This window comes from Lissotriton vulgaris, chromosome 7, assembly GCF_964263255.1.
Source record: "Lissotriton vulgaris chromosome 7, aLisVul1.2, whole genome shotgun sequence".
NCBI classification, from domain to species: Eukaryota; Metazoa; Chordata; class Amphibia; order Caudata; family Salamandridae; genus Lissotriton; species Lissotriton vulgaris.
In genome coordinates, this window is record NC_141695.1 from 1390589305 (window position 1) to 1390610557 (window position 21253).

Consider the following 21253-nt stretch of genomic DNA (forward strand, 5'->3'; position numbering starts at 1 on the left):
CTTCTGGGACTTTTCTTTCTCTTTTTTAGCCTCACTGTCATTATTCTTCACCACCCCCAAATCTATACTGCTGCAGTGTTGTGTTGCTTCGTGGGAAGCAGGACAAAGAGAAGGGCAGGGCCTATGCAAATGAAGGCCTCAGGGATGTCTGGGAGTGCCTTTTTAGCAGTATTGTTAAAGTCCACCTTGCAACCGGATTGGTCGGGTAGGCTGAAAAACACCATGCCAGATTGGGCACCAGGTCTCTAGGCGCTTGGAGGACATATTGGGTCTACATCTTTCAGTTTCTGAGGTCCAAGAAATGTTCACCCTCTACCCTAATAAAGAGGTCTTGGCCGATCGTGGCTGAGAGGGGAAGAAGGTAGCAGTGCAAGATGCTTATGGGCCTTCTCTAATAATGGACCAACTTTCTCTCTCTCTCCTTACTTGTGGTTCTGCCTGGCTACTGGGGCTACCAGTTGTAAGCCTGCAGCCCACAGGGAGTTGGTTTGTTCCTCTCACACATGTAAATGGGTAAGCATTCAAGTGCACACACCTGCCTACGTCCACAGACCCTCGCGCACACACACTTTTGTCAACAAGCTTTTTCGCAATTAAGAGTATCAGGGACCAATGTTGAAATACAAAAGCAGCACACCACGTGACGGCCATCACATAGAGTCCAGCAGCAAATGGGAAACGTTTAACTAGCTGTGGTCCTATTACTTGCGCTCTACCGTGGAACAACTGCTGGATGAGTCCTGCTGGAGAATATTGAACCTACAACAAGTCTGAGGTAAATAAGAATTCCACAGGAATATAATCAAACAGGGACCTACAACCCTTCCGAGCCAGATAGGAGTCGAACCTACAATCTTCTGATCCGTAGTCAGACGCGTTATCCATTGCGCCACTGGCCCTATGTAGACTTATGCATCCTTTTGTCCTTAAGTGGGCTAGAAAGTGTGTGTGTGTGTGTGTGTGTGTGTGAAGGCACAAGGAAACCCATCTGACCTCCTGGAAGTCTGTTCTGTGAGGTTTTCCCAAGTTTTACAAAGGACTTTAGGAGAAGGAAGCACCTAAAAGCTAGGCGAAATGGTCCTAGATCCAAGGAAATCTTTTAGATCAGGCTCAGTTTCTTAAATAGTTTGCATTAACATAATCAGTTCCAGGTCTGTGTGGGGCTGAGCTTGAGAACTCCTTAGTAAGTAGGCGTTTACAACAATAAGGGGTTTAATATAACAACACAGGCGAACATTCAGACACATTATCATAAGCTCACCTTGTCCAGGGACCCAAGCATGCTGCCTTTCCACTCTCAGAGCCCTTCACCTAACCTACTGTGCAGCTGTTTCACCTTTAATATCACTGTTCCACAGGCAGCGTGACGTCACAATGCTCCTTGTCTGTAGCCCGAACCAGGAGCCTTTGCAAACCTGGTATAATCTACATACTTACGGTGTGTTTAGTCTTGGACCACAAATGCAGTGAAGAATAATGGATTGCTACTCTTCATACATTTTTGACCATTGGCTCAGATTTGAATGCGTACTGGCCATCTGAGCATCTCTGCCAGGCCACCCTATGTCTAGAGACTGTAGATTTAGAGAGTTTATAAACATTGTCAGTTCATCAATAAAGTGTGCTCGCTTCGGCAGCACATATACTAAAATTGGAACGATACAGAGAAGATTAGCATGGCCCCTGCGCAAGGATGACACGCAAATTCGTGAAGCGTTCCATATTTTTAACAGCTTTTAGGAGAGAGATCTTTTTTGTTTTCAAGACTAATTGAAAAAATAAAGCAGGTCCCAGTGCTGTCCCCGTGATATGTATTTTTCAATTAGTCTCTCCTCAACATTTTTTATGTATTTGCTTTGCAGTAAAGAAGGTGCGCTCTATGTTCAGCTGCATTTAGCAAGGAAGCCTGCAGGACTTCTGGGACTTTTCTTTCTCTTTTTTAGCCTCACTGTCATTATTCTTCACCACCCCCAAATCTATACTGCTGCAGTGTTGTGTTGCTTCGTGGGAAGCAGGACAAAGAGAAGGGCAGGGCCTATGCAAATGAAGGCCTCAGGGATGTCTGGGAGTGCCTTTTTAGCAGTATTGTTAAAGTCCACCTTGCAACCGGATTGGTCGGGTAAGCTGAAAAACACCATGCCAGATTGGGCACCAGGTCTCTAGGCGCTTGGAGGACATATTGGGTCTACATCCCTCAGTTTCTGAGGTCCAAGAAATGTTCACCCTCTACCCTAATAGAGAGGTCTTGGCCGATCGTGGCTGAGAGGGGAAGAAGGTAGCAGTGCAAGATGCTTATGGTCCTTCTCTAATAATGGACCAACTTTCTCTCTCTCCTTACCTGTGGTTCTGCCTGGCTACTGGGGCTACCAGTTGTAAGCCTGCAGCCCACAGGGAGTTGGTTTGTTCCTCTCACACATGTAAATGGGTAAGCATTCAAGTGCACACACCTGCCTACGTCCACAGACCCTCGCGCACACACACTTTTGTCAACAAGCTTTTTCGCAATTAAGAGTATCAGGGACCCATGTTGAAATACAAAAGCAGCACACCACGTGACGGCCATCACATAGAGTCCAGCAGCAAATGGGAAACGTTTAACTAGCTGTGGTCCTATTACTTGCGCTCTACCGTGGAACAACTGCTGGATGAGTCCTGCTGGAGAATATTGAACCTACAACAAGTCTGAGGTAAATAAGAATTCCACAGGAATATAATCAAACAGGGACCTACAACCCTTCCGAGCCAGATAGGAGTCGAACCTACAATCTTCTGATCCGTAGACAGACGCGTTATCCATTGCGCCACTGGCCCTATTTAGACTTATGCATCCTTTTGTCCTTAAGTGGGCTAGAAAGTGTGTGTGTGTGTGTGTGTATGTGTGTGAAGGCACAAGGAAACCCATCTGACCTCCTGGAAGTCTGTTCTGTGAGGTTTTCCCAAGTTTTACAAAGGACTTTAGGAGAAGGAAGCACCTAAAAGCTAGGCGAAATGGTCCTAGATCCAAGGAAATCTTTTAGATCAGGCTCAGTTTCTTAAATAGTTTGCATTAACATAATCAGTTCCAGGTCTGTGTGGGGCTGAGCTTGAGAACTCCTTAGTAAGTAGGCGTTTACAACAATAAGGGGTTTAATATTACAACACAGGCGAACATTAAGACACATTATCATAAGCTCACCTTGTCCAGGGACCCAAGCATGCTGCCTTTCCACTCTCAGAGCCCTTCACCTAACCTACTGTGCAGCTGTTTCACCTTTAATATCACTGTTCCACAGGCAGCGTGACGTCACAATGCTCCTTGTCTGTAGCCCGAACCAGGAGCCTTTGCAAACCTGGTATAATCTACATACTTACGGTGTGTTTAGTCTTGGACCACAAATGCAGTGAAGAATAATGGATTGCTACTCTTCATACATTTTTGACCATTGGCTCAGATTTGAATGCGTACTGGCCATCTGAGCATCTCTGCCAGGCCACCCTATGTCTAGAGACTGTAGATTTAGAGAGTTTATAAACATTGTCAGTTCATCAATAAAGTGTGCTCGCTTCGGCAGCACATATACTAAAATTGGAACGATACAGAGAAGATTAGCATGGCCCTGGCGCAAGGATGACACGCAAATTCGTGAAGCGTTCCATATTTTTAACAGCTTTTAGGAGAGAAATCTTTTTTGTTTTCAAGACTAATTGAAAAAATAAAGCAGGTCCCAGTGCTGTCCCCGTGATATGTATTTTTCAATTAGTCTCTCCTCAACATTTTTAATGTATTTGCTTTGCAGTAAAGAAGGTGCGCTCTATGTTCAGCTGCATTTAGCAAGGAAGCCTGCAGGACTTCTGGGACTTTTCTTTCTCTTTTTTAGCCTCACTGTCATTATTCTTCACCACCCCCAAATCTATACTGCTGCAGTGTTGTGTTGCTTCGTGGGAAGCAGGACAAAGAGAAGGGCAGGGCCTATGCAAATGAAGGCCTCAGGGATGTCTGGGAGTGCCTTTTTAGCAGTATTGTTAAAGTCCACCTTGCAACCGGATTGGTCGGGTAAGCTGAAAAACACCATGCCAGATTGGGCACCAGGTCTCTAGGCGCTTGGAGGACATATTGGGTCTACATCCCTCAGTTTCTGAGGTCCAAGAAATGTTCACCCTCTACCCTAATAGAGAGGTCTTGGCCGATCGTGGCTGAGAGGGGAAGAAGGTAGCAGTGCAAGATGCTTATGGTCCTTCTCTAATAATGGACCAACTTTCTCTCTCTCCTTACCTGTGGTTCTGCCTGGCTACTGGGGCTACCAGTTGTAAGCCTGCAGCCCACAGGGAGTTGGTTTGTTCCTCTCACACATGTAAATGGGTAAGCATTCAAGTGCACACACCTGCCTACGTCCACAGACCCTCGCGCACACACACTTTTGTCAACAAGCTTTTTCGCAATTAAGAGTATCAGGGACCCATGTTGAAATACAAAAGCAGCACACCACGTGACGGCCATCACATAGAGTCCAGCAGCAAATGGGAAACGTTTAACTAGCTGTGGTCCTATTACTTGCGCTCTACCGTGGAACAACTGCTGGATGAGTCCTGCTGGAGAATATTGAACCTACAACAAGTCTGAGGTAAATAAGAATTCCACAGGAATATAATCAAACAGGGACCTACAACCCTTCCGAGCCAGATAGGAGTCGAACCTACAATCTTCTGATCCGTAGACAGACGCGTTATCCATTGCGCCACTGGCCCTATTTAGACTTATGCATCCTTTTGTCCTTAAGTGGGCTAGAAAGTGTGTGTGTGTGTGTGTGTGTGTGTGTGTGTGTGTGAAGGCACAAGGAAACCCATCTGACCTCCTGGAAGTCTGTTCTGTGAGGTTTTCCCAAGTTTTACAAAGGACTTTAGGAGAAGGAAGCACCTAAAAGCTAGGCGAAATGGTCCTAGATCCAAGGAAATCTTTTAGATCAGGCTCAGTTTCTTAAATAGTTTGCATTAACATAATCAGTTCCAGGTCTGTGTGGGGCTGAGCTTGAGAACTCCTTAGTAAGTAGGCGTTTACAACAATAAGGGGTTTAATATTACAACACAGGCGAACATTCAGACACATTATCATAAGCTCACCTTGTCCAGGGACCCAAGCATGCTGCCTTTCCACTCTCAGAGCCCTTCACCTAACCTACTGTGCAGCTGTTTCACCTTTAATATCACTGTTCCACAGGCAGCGTGACGTCACAATGCTCCTTGTCTGTAGCCCGAACCAGGAGCCTTTGCAAACCTGGTATAATCTACATACTTACGGTGTGTTTAGTCTTGGACCACAAATGCAGTGAAGAATAATGGATTGCTACTCTTCATACATTTTTGACCATTGGCTCAGATTTGAATGCGTACTGGCCATCTGAGCATCTCTGCCAGGCCACCCTATGTCTAGAGACTGTAGATTTAGAGAGTTTATAAACATTGTCAGTTCATCAATAAAGTGTGCTCGCTTCGGCAGCACATATACTAAAATTGGAACGATACAGAGAAGATTAGCATGGCCCTGGCGCAAGGATGACACGCAAATTCGTGAAGCGTTCCATATTTTTAACAGCTTTTAGGAGAGAAATCTTTTTTGTTTTCAAGACTAGTTGAAAAAATAAAGCAGGTCCCAGTGCTGTCCCCGTGATATGTATTTTTCAATTAGTCTCTCCTCAACATTTTTAATGTATTTGCTTTGCAGTAAAGAAGGTGCGCTCTATGTTCAGCTGCATTTAGCAAGGAAGCCTGCAGGACTTCTGGGACTTTTCTTTCTCTTTTTTAGCCTCACTGTCATTATTCTTCACCACCCCCAAATCTATACTGCTGCAGTGTTGTGTTGCTTCGTGGGAAGCAGGACAAAGAGAAGGGCAGGGCCTATGCAAATGAAGGCCTCAGGGATGTCTGGGAGTGCCTTTTTAGCAGTATTGTTAAAGTCCACCTTGCAACCGGATTGGTCGGGTAAGCTGAAAAACACCATGCCAGATTGGGCACCAGGTCTCTAGGCGCTTGGAGGACATATTGGGTCTACATCCCTCAGTTTCTGAGGTCCAAGAAATGTTCACCCTCTACCCTAATAGAGAGGTCTTGGCCGATCGTGGCTGAGAGGGGAAGAAGGTAGCAGTGCAAGATGCTTATGGTCCTTCTCTAATAATGGACCAACTTTCTCTCTCTCCTTACCTGTGGTTCTGCCTGGCTACTGGGGCTACCAGTTGTAAGCCTGCAGCCCACAGGGAGTTGGTTTGTTCCTCTCACACATGTAAATGGGTAAGCATTCAAGTGCACACACCTGCCTACGTCCACAGACCCTCGCGCACACACACTTTTGTCAACAAGCTTTTTCGCAATTAAGAGTATCAGGGACCCATGTTGAAATACAAAAGCAGCACACCACGTGACGGCCATCACATAGAGTCCAGCAGCAAATGGGAAACGTTTAACTAGCTGTGGTCCTATTACTTGCGCTCTACCGTGGAACAACTGCTGGATGAGTCCTGCTGGAGAATATTGAACCTACAACAAGTCTGAGGTAAATAAGAATTCCACAGGAATATAATCAAACAGGGACCTACAACCCTTCCGAGCCAGATAGGAGTCGAACCTACAATCTTCTGATCCGTAGACAGACGCGTTATCCATTGCGCCACTGGCCCTATTTAGACTTATGCATCCTTTTGGCCTTAAGTGGGCTAGAAAGTGTGTGTGTGTGTGTGTGTGTGTGTGTGAAGGCACAAGGAAACCCATCTGACCTCCTGGAAGTCTGTTCTGTGAGGTTTTCCCAAGTTTTACAAAGGACTTTAGGAGAAGGAAGCACCTAAAAGCTAGGCGAAATGGTCCTAGATCCAAGGAAATCTTTTAGATCAGGCTCAGTTTCTTAAATAGTTTGCATTAACATAATCAGTTCCAGGTCTGTGTGGGGCTGAGCTTGAGAACTCCTTAGTAAGTAGGCGTTTACAACAATAAGGGGTTTAATATTACAACACAGGCGAACATTCAGACACATTATCATAAGCTCACCTTGTCCAGGGACCCAAGCATGCTGCCTTTCCACTCTCAGAGCCCTTCACCTAACCTACTGTGCAGCTGTTTCACCTTTAATATCACTGTTCCACAGGCAGCGTGACGTCACAATGCTCCTTGTCTGTAGCCCGAACCAGGAGCCTTTGCAAACCTGGTATAATCTACATACTTACGGTGTGTTTAGTCTTGGACCACAAATGCAGTGAAGAATAATGGATTGCTACTCTTCATACATTTTTGACCATTGGCTCAGATTTGAATGCGTACTGGCCATCTGAGCATCTCTGCCAGGCCACCCTATGTCTAGAGACTGTAGATTTAGAGAGTTTATAAACATTGTCAGTTCATCAATAAAGTGTGCTCGCTTCGGCAGCACATATACTAAAATTGGAACGATACAGAGAAGATTAGCATGGCCCTGGCGCAAGGATGACACGCAAATTCGTGAAGCGTTCCATATTTTTAACAGCTTTTAGGAGAGAAATCTTTTTTGTTTTCAAGACTAATTGAAAAAATAAAGCAGGTCCCAGTGCTGTCCCCGTGATATGTATTTTTCAATTAGTCTCTCCTCAACATTTTTAATGTATTTGCTTTGCAGTAAAGAAGGTGCGCTCTATGTTCAGCTGCATTTAGCAAGGAAGCCTGCAGGACTTCTGGGACTTTTCTTTCTCTTTTTTAGCCTCACTGTCATTATTCTTCACCACCCCCAAATCTATACTGCTGCAGTGTTGTGTTGCTTCGTGGGAAGCAGGACAAAGAGAAGGGCAGGGCCTATGCAAATGAAGGCCTCAGGGATGTCTGGGAGTGCCTTTTTAGCAGTATTGTTAAAGTCCACCTTGCAACCGGATTGGTCGGGTAGGCTGAAAAACACCATGCCAGATTGGGCACCAGGTCTCTAGGCGCTTGGAGGACATATTGGGTCTACATCCCTCAGTTTCTGAGGTCCAAGAAATGTTCACCCTCTACCCTAATAAAGAGGTCTTGGCCGATCGTGGCTGAGAGGGGAAGAAGGTAGCAGTGCAAGATGCTTATGGGCCTTCTCTAATAATGGACCAACTTTCTCTCTCTCTCCTTACTTGTGGTTCTGCCTGGCTACTGGGGCTACCAGTTGTAAGCCTGCAGCCCACAGGGAGTTGGTTTGTTCCTCTCACACATGTAAATGGGTAAGCATTCAAGTGCACACACCTGCCTACGTCCACAGACCCTCGCGCACACACACTTTTGTCAACAAGCTTTTTCGCAATTAAGAGTATCAGGGACCAATGTTGAAATACAAAAGCAGCACACCACGTGACGGCCATCACATAGAGTCCAGCAGCAAATGGGAAACGTTTAACTAGCTGTGGTCCTATTACTTGCGCTCTACCGTGGAACAACTGCTGGATGAGTCCTGCTGGAGAATATTGAACCTACAACAAGTCTGAGGTAAATAAGAATTCCACAGGAATATAATCAAACAGGGACCTACAACCCTTCCGAGCCAGATAGGAGTCGAACCTACAATCTTCTGATCCGTAGTCAGACGCGTTATCCATTGCGCCACTGGCCCTATGTAGACTTATGCATCCTTTTGTCCTTAAGTGGGCTAGAAAGTGTGTGTGTGTGTGTGTGTGTGTGTGAAGGCACAAGGAAACCCATCTGACCTCCTGGAAGTCTGTTCTGTGAGGTTTTCCCAAGTTTTACAAAGGACTTTAGGAGAAGGAAGCACCTAAAAGCTAGGCGAAATGGTCCTAGATCCAAGGAAATCTTTTAGATCAGGCTCAGTTTCTTAAATAGTTTGCATTAACATAATCAGTTCCAGGTCTGTGTGGGGCTGAGCTTGAGAACTCCTTAGTAAGTAGGCGTTTACAACAATAAGGGGTTTAATATTACAACACAGGCGAACATTCAGACACATTATCATAAGCTCACCTTGTCCAGGGACCCAAGCATGCTGCCTTTCCACTCTCAGAGCCCTTCACCTAACCTACTGTGCAGCTGTTTCACCTTTAATATCACTGTTCCACAGGCAGCGTGACGTCACAATGCTCCTTGTCTGTAGCCCGAACCAGGAGCCTTTGCAAACCTGGTATAATCTACATACTTATGGTGTGTTTAGTCTTGGACCACAAATGCAGTGAAGAATAATGGATTGCTACTCTTCATACATTTTTGACCATTGGCTCAGATTTGAATGCGTACTGGCCATCTGAGCATCTCTGCCAGGCCACCCTATGTCTAGAGACTGTAGATTTAGAGAGTTTATAAACATTGTCAGTTCATCAATAAAGTGTGCTCGCTTCGGCAGCACATATACTAAAATTGGAACGATACAGAGAAGATTAGCATGGCCCCTGCGCAAGGATGACACGCAAATTCGTGAAGCGTTCCATATTTTTAACAGCTTTTAGGAGAGAGATCTTTTTTGTTTTCAAGACTAATTGAAAAAATAAAGCAGGTCCCAGTGCTGTCCCCGTGATATGTATTTTTCAATTAGTCTCTCCTCAACATTTTTTATGTATTTGCTTTGCAGTAAAGAAGGTGCGCTCTATGTTCAGCTGCATTTAGCAAGGAAGCCTGCAGGACTTCTGGGACTTTTCTTTCTCTTTTTTAGCCTCACTGTCATTATTCTTCACCACCCCCAAATCTATACTGCTGCAGTGTTGTGTTGCTTCGTGGGAAGCAGGACAAAGAGAAGGGCAGGGCCTATGCAAATGAAGGCCTCAGGGATGTCTGGGAGTGCCTTTTTAGCAGTATTGTTAAAGTCCACCTTGCAACCGGATTGGTCGGGTAAGCTGAAAAACACCATGCCAGATTGGGCACCAGGTCTCTAGGCGCTTGGAGGACATATTGGGTCTACATCCCTCAGTTTCTGAGGTCCAAGAAATGTTCACCCTCTACCCTAATAGAGAGGTCTTGGCCGATCGTGGCTGAGAGGGGAAGAAGGTAGCAGTGCAAGATGCTTATGGTCCTTCTCTAATAATGGACCAACTTTCTCTCTCTCCTTACCTGTGGTTCTGCCTGGCTACTGGGGCTACCAGTTGTAAGCCTGCAGCCCACAGGGAGTTGGTTTGTTCCTCTCACACATGTAAATGGGTAAGCATTCAAGTGCACACACCTGCCTACGTCCACAGACCCTCGCGCACACACACTTTTGTCAACAAGCTTTTTCGCAATTAAGAGTATCAGGGACCCATGTTGAAATACAAAAGCAGCACACCACGTGACGGCCATCACATAGAGTCCAGCAGCAAATGGGAAACGTTTAACTAGCTGTGGTCCTATTACTTGCGCTCTACCGTGGAACAACTGCTGGATGAGTCCTGCTGGAGAATATTGAACCTACAACAAGTCTGAGGTAAATAAGAATTCCACAGGAATATAATCAAACAGGGACCTACAACCCTTCCGAGCCAGATAGGAGTCGAACCTACAATCTTCTGATCCGTAGACAGACGCGTTATCCATTGCGCCACTGGCCCTATTTAGACTTATGCATCCTTTTGTCCTTAAGTGGGCTAGAAAGTGTGTGTGTGTGTGTGTGTATGTGTGTGAAGGCACAAGGAAACCCATCTGACCTCCTGGAAGTCTGTTCTGTGAGGTTTTCCCAAGTTTTACAAAGGACTTTAGGAGAAGGAAGCACCTAAAAGCTAGGCGAAATGGTCCTAGATCCAAGGAAATCTTTTAGATCAGGCTCAGTTTCTTAAATAGTTTGCATTAACATAATCAGTTCCAGGTCTGTGTGGGGCTGAGCTTGAGAACTCCTTAGTAAGTAGGCGTTTACAACAATAAGGGGTTTAATATTACAACACAGGCGAACATTAAGACACATTATCATAAGCTCACCTTGTCCAGGGACCCAAGCATGCTGCCTTTCCACTCTCAGAGCCCTTCACCTAACCTACTGTGCAGCTGTTTCACCTTTAATATCACTGTTCCACAGGCAGCGTGACGTCACAATGCTCCTTGTCTGTAGCCCGAACCAGGAGCCTTTGCAAACCTGGTATAATCTACATACTTACGGTGTGTTTAGTCTTGGACCACAAATGCAGTGAAGAATAATGGATTGCTACTCTTCATACATTTTTGACCATTGGCTCAGATTTGAATGCGTACTGGCCATCTGAGCATCTCTGCCAGGCCACCCTATGTCTAGAGACTGTAGATTTAGAGAGTTTATAAACATTGTCAGTTCATCAATAAAGTGTGCTCGCTTCGGCAGCACATATACTAAAATTGGAACGATACAGAGAAGATTAGCATGGCCCTGGCGCAAGGATGACACGCAAATTCGTGAAGCGTTCCATATTTTTAACAGCTTTTAGGAGAGAAATCTTTTTTGTTTTCAAGACTAATTGAAAAAATAAAGCAGGTCCCAGTGCTGTCCCCGTGATATGTATTTTTCAATTAGTCTCTCCTCAACATTTTTAATGTATTTGCTTTGCAGTAAAGAAGGTGCGCTCTATGTTCAGCTGCATTTAGCAAGGAAGCCTGCAGGACTTCTGGGACTTTTCTTTCTCTTTTTTAGCCTCACTGTCATTATTCTTCACCACCCCCAAATCTATACTGCTGCAGTGTTGTGTTGCTTCGTGGGAAGCAGGACAAAGAGAAGGGCAGGGCCTATGCAAATGAAGGCCTCAGGGATGTCTGGGAGTGCCTTTTTAGCAGTATTGTTAAAGTCCACCTTGCAACCGGATTGGTCGGGTAAGCTGAAAAACACCATGCCAGATTGGGCACCAGGTCTCTAGGCGCTTGGAGGACATATTGGGTCTACATCCCTCAGTTTCTGAGGTCCAAGAAATGTTCACCCTCTACCCTAATAGAGAGGTCTTGGCCGATCGTGGCTGAGAGGGGAAGAAGGTAGCAGTGCAAGATGCTTATGGTCCTTCTCTAATAATGGACCAACTTTCTCTCTCTCCTTACCTGTGGTTCTGCCTGGCTACTGGGGCTACCAGTTGTAAGCCTGCAGCCCACAGGGAGTTGGTTTGTTCCTCTCACACATGTAAATGGGTAAGCATTCAAGTGCACACACCTGCCTACGTCCACAGACCCTCGCGCACACACACTTTTGTCAACAAGCTTTTTCGCAATTAAGAGTATCAGGGACCCATGTTGAAATACAAAAGCAGCACACCACGTGACGGCCATCACATAGAGTCCAGCAGCAAATGGGAAACGTTTAACTAGCTGTGGTCCTATTACTTGCGCTCTACCGTGGAACAACTGCTGGATGAGTCCTGCTGGAGAATATTGAACCTACAACAAGTCTGAGGTAAATAAGAATTCCACAGGAATATAATCAAACAGGGACCTACAACCCTTCCGAGCCAGATAGGAGTCGAACCTACAATCTTCTGATCCGTAGACAGACGCGTTATCCATTGCGCCACTGGCCCTATTTAGACTTATGCATCCTTTTGTCCTTAAGTGGGCTAGAAAGTGTGTGTGTGTGTGTGTGTGTGTGTGTGTGTGTGTGAAGGCACAAGGAAACCCATCTGACCTCCTGGAAGTCTGTTCTGTGAGGTTTTCCCAAGTTTTACAAAGGACTTTAGGAGAAGGAAGCACCTAAAAGCTAGGCGAAATGGTCCTAGATCCAAGGAAATCTTTTAGATCAGGCTCAGTTTCTTAAATAGTTTGCATTAACATAATCAGTTCCAGGTCTGTGTGGGGCTGAGCTTGAGAACTCCTTAGTAAGTAGGCGTTTACAACAATAAGGGGTTTAATATTACAACACAGGCGAACATTCAGACACATTATCATAAGCTCACCTTGTCCAGGGACCCAAGCATGCTGCCTTTCCACTCTCAGAGCCCTTCACCTAACCTACTGTGCAGCTGTTTCACCTTTAATATCACTGTTCCACAGGCAGCGTGACGTCACAATGCTCCTTGTCTGTAGCCCGAACCAGGAGCCTTTGCAAACCTGGTATAATCTACATACTTACGGTGTGTTTAGTCTTGGACCACAAATGCAGTGAAGAATAATGGATTGCTACTCTTCATACATTTTTGACCATTGGCTCAGATTTGAATGCGTACTGGCCATCTGAGCATCTCTGCCAGGCCACCCTATGTCTAGAGACTGTAGATTTAGAGAGTTTATAAACATTGTCAGTTCATCAATAAAGTGTGCTCGCTTCGGCAGCACATATACTAAAATTGGAACGATACAGAGAAGATTAGCATGGCCCTGGCGCAAGGATGACACGCAAATTCGTGAAGCGTTCCATATTTTTAACAGCTTTTAGGAGAGAAATCTTTTTTGTTTTCAAGACTAGTTGAAAAAATAAAGCAGGTCCCAGTGCTGTCCCCGTGATATGTATTTTTCAATTAGTCTCTCCTCAACATTTTTAATGTATTTGCTTTGCAGTAAAGAAGGTGCGCTCTATGTTCAGCTGCATTTAGCAAGGAAGCCTGCAGGACTTCTGGGACTTTTCTTTCTCTTTTTTAGCCTCACTGTCATTATTCTTCACCACCCCCAAATCTATACTGCTGCAGTGTTGTGTTGCTTCGTGGGAAGCAGGACAAAGAGAAGGGCAGGGCCTATGCAAATGAAGGCCTCAGGGATGTCTGGGAGTGCCTTTTTAGCAGTATTGTTAAAGTCCACCTTGCAACCGGATTGGTCGGGTAAGCTGAAAAACACCATGCCAGATTGGGCACCAGGTCTCTAGGCGCTTGGAGGACATATTGGGTCTACATCCCTCAGTTTCTGAGGTCCAAGAAATGTTCACCCTCTACCCTAATAGAGAGGTCTTGGCCGATCGTGGCTGAGAGGGGAAGAAGGTAGCAGTGCAAGATGCTTATGGTCCTTCTCTAATAATGGACCAACTTTCTCTCTCTCCTTACCTGTGGTTCTGCCTGGCTACTGGGGCTACCAGTTGTAAGCCTGCAGCCCACAGGGAGTTGGTTTGTTCCTCTCACACATGTAAATGGGTAAGCATTCAAGTGCACACACCTGCCTACGTCCACAGACCCTCGCGCACACACACTTTTGTCAACAAGCTTTTTCGCAATTAAGAGTATCAGGGACCCATGTTGAAATACAAAAGCAGCACACCACGTGACGGCCATCACATAGAGTCCAGCAGCAAATGGGAAACGTTTAACTAGCTGTGGTCCTATTACTTGCGCTCTACCGTGGAACAACTGCTGGATGAGTCCTGCTGGAGAATATTGAACCTACAACAAGTCTGAGGTAAATAAGAATTCCACAGGAATATAATCAAACAGGGACCTACAACCCTTCCGAGCCAGATAGGAGTCGAACCTACAATCTTCTGATCCGTAGACAGACGCGTTATCCATTGCGCCACTGGCCCTATTTAGACTTATGCATCCTTTTGGCCTTAAGTGGGCTAGAAAGTGTGTGTGTGTGTGTGTGTGTGTGTGTGAAGGCACAAGGAAACCCATCTGACCTCCTGGAAGTCTGTTCTGTGAGGTTTTCCCAAGTTTTACAAAGGACTTTAGGAGAAGGAAGCACCTAAAAGCTAGGCGAAATGGTCCTAGATCCAAGGAAATCTTTTAGATCAGGCTCAGTTTCTTAAATAGTTTGCATTAACATAATCAGTTCCAGGTCTGTGTGGGGCTGAGCTTGAGAACTCCTTAGTAAGTAGGCGTTTACAACAATAAGGGGTTTAATATTACAACACAGGCGAACATTCAGACACATTATCATAAGCTCACCTTGTCCAGGGACCCAAGCATGCTGCCTTTCCACTCTCAGAGCCCTTCACCTAACCTACTGTGCAGCTGTTTCACCTTTAATATCACTGTTCCACAGGCAGCGTGACGTCACAATGCTCCTTGTCTGTAGCCCGAACCAGGAGCCTTTGCAAACCTGGTATAATCTACATACTTACGGTGTGTTTAGTCTTGGACCACAAATGCAGTGAAGAATAATGGATTGCTACTCTTCATACATTTTTGACCATTGGCTCAGATTTGAATGCGTACTGGCCATCTGAGCATCTCTGCCAGGCCACCCTATGTCTAGAGACTGTAGATTTAGAGAGTTTATAAACATTGTCAGTTCATCAATAAAGTGTGCTCGCTTCGGCAGCACATATACTAAAATTGGAACGATACAGAGAAGATTAGCATGGCCCTGGCGCAAGGATGACACGCAAATTCGTGAAGCGTTCCATATTTTTAACAGCTTTTAGGAGAGAAATCTTTTTTGTTTTCAAGACTAATTGAAAAAATAAAGCAGGTCCCAGTGCTGTCCCCGTGATATGTATTTTTCAATTAGTCTCTCCTCAACATTTTTAATGTATTTGCTTTGCAGTAAAGAAGGTGCGCTCTATGTTCAGCTGCATTTAGCAAGGAAGCCTACAGGACTTCTGGGACTTTTCTTTCTCTTTTTTAGCCTCACTGTCATTATTCTTCACCACCCCCAAATCTATACTGCTGCAGTGTTGTGTTGCTTCGTGGGAAGCAGGACAAAGAGAAGGGCAGGGCCTATGCAAATGAAGGCCTCAGGGATGTCTGGGAGTGCCTTTTTAGCAGTATTGTTAAAGTCCACCTTGCAACCGGATTGGTCGGGTAGGCTGAAAAACACCATGCCAGATTGGGCACCAGGTCTCTAGGCGCTTGGAGGACATATTGGGTCTACATCCCTCAGTTTCTGAGGTCCAAGAAATGTTCACCCTCTACCCTAATAAAGAGGTCTTGGCCGATCGTGGCTGAGAGGGGAAGAAGGTAGCAGTGCAAGATGCTTATGGGCCTTCTCTAATAATGGACCAACTTTCTCTCTCTCTCCTTACTTGTGGTTCTGCCTGGCTACTGGGGCTACCAGTTGTAAGCCTGCAGCCCACAGGGAGTTGGTTTGTTCCTCTCACACATGTAAATGGGTAAGCATTCAAGTGCACACACCTGCCTACGTCCACAGACCCTCGCGCACACACACTTTTGTCAACAAGCTTTTTCGCAATTAAGAGTATCAGGGACCAATGTTGAAATACAAAAGCAGCACACCACGTGACGGCCATCACATAGAGTCCAGCAGCAAATGGGAAACGTTTAACTAGCTGTGGTCCTATTACTTGCGCTCTACCGTGGAACAACTGCTGGATGAGTCCTGCTGGAGAATATTGAACCTACAACAAGTCTGAGGTAAATAAGAATTCCACAGGAATATAATCAAACAGGGACCTACAACCCTTCCGAGCCAGATAGGAGTCGAACCTACAATCTTCTGATCCGTAGTCAGACGCGTTATCCATTGCGCCACTGGCCCTATGTAGACTTATGCATCCTTTTGTCCTTAAGTGGGCTAGAAAGTGTGTGTGTGTGTGTGTGTGTGTGTGAAGGCACAAGGAAACCCATCTGACCTCCTGGAAGTCTGTTCTGTGAGGTTTTCCCAAGTTTTACAAAGGACTTTAGGAGAAGGAAGCACCTAAAAGCTAGGCGAAATGGTCCTAGATCCAAGGAAATCTTTTAGATCAGGCTCAGTTTCTTAAATAGTTTGCATTAACATAATCAGTTCCAGGTCTGTGTGGGGCTGAGCTTGAGAACTCCTTAGTAAGTAGGCGTTTACAACAATAAGGGGTTTAATATTACAACACAGGCGAACATTCAGACACATTATCATAAGCTCACCTTGTCCAGGGACCCAAGCATGCTGCCTTTCCACTCTCAGAGCCCTTCACCTAACCTACTGTGCAGCTGTTTCACCTTTAATATCACTGTTCCACAGGCAGCGTGACGTCACAATGCTCCTTGTCTGTAGCCCGAACCAGGAGCCTTTGCAAACCTGGTATAATCTACATACTTACGGTGTGTTTAGTCTTGGACCACAAATGCAGTGAAGAATAATGGATTGCTACTCTTCATACATTTTTGACCATTGGCTCAGATTTGAATGCGTACTGGCCATCTGAGCATCTCTGCCAGGCCACCCTATGTCTAGAGACTGTAGATTTAGAGAGTTTATAAACATTGTCAGTTCATCAATAAAGTGTGCTCGCTTCGGCAGCACATATACTAAAATTGGAACGATACAGAGAAGATTAGCATGGCCCTGGCGCAAGGATGACACGCAAATTCGTGAAGCGTTCCATATTTTTAACAGCTTTTAGGAGAGAAATCTTTTTTGTTTTCAAGACTAATTGAAAAAATAAAGCAGGTCCCAGTGCTGTCCCCGTGATATGTATTTTTCAATTAGTCTCTCCTCAACATTTTTAATGTATTTGCTTTGCAGTAAAGAAGGTGCGCTCTATGTTCAGCTGCATTTAGCAAGGAAGCCTGCAGGACTTCTGGGACTTTTCTTTCTCTTTTTTAGCCTCACTGTCATTATTCTTCACCACCCCCAAATCTATACTGCTGCAGTGTTGTGTTGCTTCGTGGGAAGCAGGACAAAGAGAAGGGCAGGGCCTATGCAAATGAAGGCCTCAGGGATGTCTGGGAGTGCCTTTTTAGCAGTATTGTTAAAGTCCACCTTGCAACCGGATTGGTCGGGTAGGCTGAAAAACACCATGCCAGATTGGGCACCAGGTCTCTAGGCGCTTGGAGGACATATTGGGTCTACATCTTTCAGTTTCTGAGGTCCAAGAAATGTTCACCCTCTACCCTAATAAAGAGGTCTTGGCCGATCGTGGCTGAGAGGGGAAGAAGGTAGCAGTGCAAGATGCTTATGGGCCTTCTCTAATAATGGACCAACTTTCTCTCTCTCTCCTTACTTGTGGTTCTGCCTGGCTACTGGGGCTACCAGTTGTAAGCCTGCAGCCCACAGGGAGTTGGTTTGTTCCTCTCACACATGTAAATGGGTAAGCATTCAAGTGCACACACCTGCCTACGTTCACAGACCCTCGCGCACACACACTTTTGTCAACAAGCTTTTTCGCAATTAAGAGTATCAGGGACCAATGTTGAAATACAAAAGCAGCACACCACGTGACGGCCATCACATAGAGTCCAGCAGCAAATGGGAAACGTTTAACTAGCTGTGGTCCTATTACTTGCGCTCTACCGTGGAACAACTGCTGGATGAGTCCTGCTGGAGAATATTGAACCTACAACAAGTCTGAGGTAAATAAGAATTCCACAGGAATATAATCAAACAGGGACCTACAACCCTTCCGAGCCAGATAGGAGTCGCACCTACAATCTTCTGATCCGTAGTCAGACGCGTTATCCATTGCGCCACTGGCCCTATGTAGACTTATGCATCCTTTTGTCCTTAAGTGGGCTAGAAAGTGTGTGTGTGTGTGTGTGTGTGTGAAGGCACAAGGAAACCCATCTGACCTCCTGGAAGTCTGTTCTGTGAGGTTTTCCCAAGTTTTACAAAGGACTTTAGGAGAAGGAAGCACCTAAAAGCTAGGCGAAATGGTCCTAGATCCAAGGAAATCTTTTAGATCAGGCTCAGTTTCTTAAATAGTTTGCATTAACATAATCAGTTCCAGGTCTGTGTGGGGCTGAGCTTGAGAACTCCTTAGTAAGTAGGCGTTTACAACAATAAGGGGTTTAATATTACAACACAGGCGAACATTCAGACACATTATCATAAGCTCACCTTGTCCAGGGACCCAAGCATGCTGCCTTTCCACTCTCAGAGCCCTTCACCTAACCTACTGTGCAGCTGTTTCACCTTTAATATCACTGTTCCACAGGCAGCGTGACGTCACAATGCTCCTTGTCTGTAGCCCGAACCAGGAGCCTTTGCAAACCTGGTATAATCTACATACTTACGGTGTGTTTAGTCTTGGACCACAAATGCAGTGAAGAATAATGGATTGCTACTCTTCATACATTTTTGACCATTGGCTCAGATTTGAATGCGTACTGGCCATCTGAGCATCTCTGCCAGGCCACCCTATGTCTAGAGACTGTAGATTTAGAGAGTTTATAAACATTGTCAGTTCATCAATAAAGTGTGCTCGCTTCGGCAGCACATATACTAAAATTGGAACGATACAGAGAAGATTAGCATGGCCCCTGCGCAAGGATGACACGCAAATTCGTGAAGCGTTCCATATTTTTAACAGCTTTTAGGAGAGAAATCTTTTTTGTTTTCAAGACTAATTGAAAAAATAAAGCAGGTCCCAGTGCTGTCCCCGTGATATGTATTTTTCAATTAGTCTCTCCTCAACATTTTTTATGTATTTGCTTTGCAGTAAAGAAGGTGCGCTCTATGTTCAGCTGCATTTAGCAAGGAAGCCTGCAGGACTTCTGGGACTTTTCTTTCTCTTTTTTAGCCTCACTGTCATTATTCTTCACCACCCCCAAATCTATACTGCTGCAGTGTTGTGTTGCTTTGTGGGAAGCAGGACAAAGAGAAGGGCAGGGCCTATGCAAATGAAGGCCTCAGGGATGTCTGGGAGTGCCTTTTTAGCAGTATTGTTAAAGTCCACCTTGCAACCGGATTGGTCGGGTAAGCTGAAAAACACCATGCCAGATTGGGCACCAGGTCTCTAGGCGCTTGGAGGACATATTGGGTCTACATCCCTCAGTTTCTGAGGTCCAAGAAATGTTCACCCTCTACCCTAATAGAGAGGTCTTGGCCGATCGTGGCTGAGAGGGGAAGAAGGTAGCAGTGCAAGATGCTTATGGTCCTTCTCTAATAATGGACCAACTTTCTCTCTCTCCTCACCTGTGGTTCTGCCTGGCTACTGGGGCTACCAGTTGTAAGCCTGCAGCCCACAGGGAGTTGGTTTGTTCCTCTCACACATGTAAATGGGTAAGCATTCAAGTGCACACACCTGCCTACGTCCACAGACCCTCGCGCACACACACTTTTGTCAACAAGCTTTTTCGCAATTAAGAGTATCAGGGACCCATGTTGAAATACAAAAGCAGCACACCACGTGACGGCCATCACATAGAGTCCAGCAGCAAATGGGAAACGTTTAACTAGCTGTGGTCCTATTACTTGCGCTCTACCGTGGAACAACTGCTGGATGAGTCCTGCTGGAGAATATTGAACCTACAACAAGTCTGAGGTAAATAAGAATTCCACAGGAATATAATCAAACAGGGACCTACAACCCTTCCGAGCCAGATAGGAGTCGAACCTACAATCTTCTGATCCGTAGACAGACGCGTTATCCATTGCGCCACTGGCCCTATTTAGACTTATGCATCCTTTTGTCCTTAAGTGGGCTAGAAAGTGTGTGTGTGTGTGTGTGTGTGTGAGAAGGCACAAGGAAACCCATCTGACCTCCTGGAAGTCTGTTCTGTGAGGTTTTCCCAAGTTTTACAAAGGACTTTAGGAGAAGGAAGCACCTAAAAGCTAGGCGAAATGGTCCTAGATCCAAGGAAATCTTTTAGATCAGGCTCAGTTTCTTAAATAGTTTGCATTAACATAATCAGTTCCAGGTCTGTGTGGGGCTGAGCTTGAGAACTCCTTAGTAAGTAGGCGTTTACAACAATAAGGGGTTTAATATTACAACACAGGCGAACATTCAGACACATTATCATAAGCTCACCTTGTCCAGGGACCCAAGCATGCTGCCTTTCCACTCTCAGAGCCCTTCACCTAACCTACTGTGCAGCTGTTTCACCTTTAATATCACTGTTCCACAGGCAGCGTGACGTCACAATGCTCCTTGTCTGTAGCCCGAACCAGGAGCCTTTGCAAACCTGGTATAATCTACATACTTACGGTGTGTTTAGTCTTGGACCACAAATGCAGTGAAGAATAATGGATTGCTACTCTTCATACATTTTTGACCATTGGCTCAGATTTGAATGCGTACTGGCCATCTGAGCATCTCTGCCAGGCCACCCTATGTCTAGAGACTGTAGATTTAGAGAGTTTATAAACATTGTCAGTTCATCAATAAAGTGTGCTCGCTTCGGCAGCACATATACTAAAATTGGAACGATACAGAGAAGATTAGCATGGCCCCTGCGCAAGGATGACACGCAAATTCGTGAAGCATTCCATATTTTTAACAGCTTTTAGGAGAGAAATCTTTTTTGTTTTCAAGACTAATTGAAAAAATAAAGCAGGTCCCAGTGCTGTCCCCGTGATATGTATTTTTCAATTAGTCTCTCCTCAACATTTTTAATGTATTTGCTTTGCAGTAAAGAAGGTGCGCTCTATGTTCAGCTGCATTTAGCAAGGAAGCCTGCAGGACTTCTGGGACTTTTCTTTCTCTTTTTTAGCCTCACTGTCATTATTCTTCACCACCCCCAAATCTATACTGCTGCAGTGTTGTGTTGCTTCGTGGGAAGCAGGACAAAGAGAAGGGCAGGGCCTATGCAAATGAAGGCCTCAGGGATGTCTGGGAGTGCCTTTTTAGCAGTATTGTTAATGTCCACCT

At 45.3% G+C, this 21253-nt stretch overlaps 14 non-coding genes across 14 annotated transcripts; 11 read left to right on the top strand and 3 right to left on the bottom strand.

Moving 5' to 3' along the window:
• Positions 1-826: 826 nt before the first annotated feature.
• Positions 827-899, bottom strand: TRNAR-ACG (transfer RNA arginine (anticodon ACG)). The gene has a single exon. It is a non-coding gene; the product is annotated as a tRNA-Arg (tRNA).
• Positions 900-1621: 722 nt separating this feature from the next.
• On the top strand, positions 1622-1728 carry LOC147705027 (U6 spliceosomal RNA). Its single transcript, XR_015297919.1, has one exon. It is a non-coding gene; the product is annotated as a U6 spliceosomal RNA (small nuclear RNA).
• Positions 1729-3535: 1807 nt separating this feature from the next.
• On the top strand, positions 3536-3642 carry LOC147705028 (U6 spliceosomal RNA). Its single transcript, XR_015298410.1, has one exon. It is a non-coding gene; the product is annotated as a U6 spliceosomal RNA (small nuclear RNA).
• A 1815-nt stretch (positions 3643-5457) lies between these two features.
• LOC147705029 (U6 spliceosomal RNA) lies at positions 5458-5564 on the top strand. Its single transcript, XR_015298411.1, has one exon. It is a non-coding gene; the product is annotated as a U6 spliceosomal RNA (small nuclear RNA).
• A 1807-nt stretch (positions 5565-7371) lies between these two features.
• On the top strand, positions 7372-7478 carry LOC147705030 (U6 spliceosomal RNA). Its single transcript, XR_015298413.1, has one exon. It is a non-coding gene; the product is annotated as a U6 spliceosomal RNA (small nuclear RNA).
• Positions 7479-8490: 1012 nt separating this feature from the next.
• Positions 8491-8563, bottom strand: TRNAR-ACG (transfer RNA arginine (anticodon ACG)). The gene has a single exon. It is a non-coding gene; the product is annotated as a tRNA-Arg (tRNA).
• A 722-nt stretch (positions 8564-9285) lies between these two features.
• On the top strand, positions 9286-9392 carry LOC147705032 (U6 spliceosomal RNA). Its single transcript, XR_015297920.1, has one exon. It is a non-coding gene; the product is annotated as a U6 spliceosomal RNA (small nuclear RNA).
• Positions 9393-11199: 1807 nt separating this feature from the next.
• Positions 11200-11306, top strand: LOC147705033 (U6 spliceosomal RNA). Its single transcript, XR_015298414.1, has one exon. It is a non-coding gene; the product is annotated as a U6 spliceosomal RNA (small nuclear RNA).
• A 1815-nt stretch (positions 11307-13121) lies between these two features.
• LOC147705034 (U6 spliceosomal RNA) lies at positions 13122-13228 on the top strand. Its single transcript, XR_015298415.1, has one exon. It is a non-coding gene; the product is annotated as a U6 spliceosomal RNA (small nuclear RNA).
• Positions 13229-15035: 1807 nt separating this feature from the next.
• LOC147705035 (U6 spliceosomal RNA) lies at positions 15036-15142 on the top strand. Its single transcript, XR_015298416.1, has one exon. It is a non-coding gene; the product is annotated as a U6 spliceosomal RNA (small nuclear RNA).
• Positions 15143-16154: 1012 nt separating this feature from the next.
• On the bottom strand, positions 16155-16227 carry TRNAR-ACG (transfer RNA arginine (anticodon ACG)). Its single transcript has one exon. It is a non-coding gene; the product is annotated as a tRNA-Arg (tRNA).
• A 722-nt stretch (positions 16228-16949) lies between these two features.
• On the top strand, positions 16950-17056 carry LOC147705037 (U6 spliceosomal RNA). Its single transcript, XR_015298417.1, has one exon. It is a non-coding gene; the product is annotated as a U6 spliceosomal RNA (small nuclear RNA).
• A 1805-nt stretch (positions 17057-18861) lies between these two features.
• Positions 18862-18968, top strand: LOC147705038 (U6 spliceosomal RNA). Its single transcript, XR_015297921.1, has one exon. It is a non-coding gene; the product is annotated as a U6 spliceosomal RNA (small nuclear RNA).
• A 1805-nt stretch (positions 18969-20773) lies between these two features.
• LOC147705039 (U6 spliceosomal RNA) lies at positions 20774-20880 on the top strand. The gene has a single exon (XR_015298218.1). It is a non-coding gene; the product is annotated as a U6 spliceosomal RNA (small nuclear RNA).
• The last annotated feature ends 373 nt before the right edge of the window (positions 20881-21253 follow it).